Below are 728 nucleotides of genomic sequence, written 5' to 3'. Positions count from 1 at the left end.
ACCCAGAAGAAAAGAAGAAGCTGAACGAACTCAAGTCAAGTCAAGGGTAAGCAGATGACTGAAAAGAAACAATGAGATAGATATATAGTAAAAAGTAACACTAAAAAAGAACACTAAAAGGAACACTAAAAATTTATCCGGTTTGCTCAAAGATAGCAAAAAATTATACTTTGTACCATACAAATAAAGTCTTTCTTTAGAATTCAAAAACGGTGCATCTGGTAATTTTAGATTAATTATATCAAATACGAAAATATAAAAGACTTAAAAGTTTTGCAACAATAAGCATGTGTTACATTATTATAACTTAAATTTATATAATATACCAATATTAAAGGAGGAACGTGACGACAAGAAGTTAGTTTAATAAACAAGTTTAGTCAGATTAATTAAGAATTTAATTACGATAGATTGTTTAATTAACACTAAACTTGTCCTTTTACCTTGTTAATTTGAAATAATTTTTTCTAAGAATAAAATTTCATTAATCAAATTAGTCTTGATTTTACAATTAGCTTCATCTCTATTAATGTAAACAATAGCTTTTGGAAGGGGGGGTGGTCTTCAAAGTGGAAATATTGGTGACTATAAAAGATGAAATAGATTTGTAATTAATAGGATTAGTTAATGACTTGTTGTAATTGACGAAAATAAATCAATACCAACTCATTTTGAAAATATTACATATTGCTAAATATCTAAATATATTGTTTTGCACACGCATCACA

The sequence above is a fragment of the Arachis ipaensis genome, chromosome B10 (assembly GCF_000816755.2).
Source record: "Arachis ipaensis cultivar K30076 chromosome B10, Araip1.1, whole genome shotgun sequence".
Classification (NCBI taxonomy): domain Eukaryota; kingdom Viridiplantae; phylum Streptophyta; class Magnoliopsida; order Fabales; family Fabaceae; genus Arachis; species Arachis ipaensis.
Note: the sequence above shows the minus strand (reverse complement) of the source record.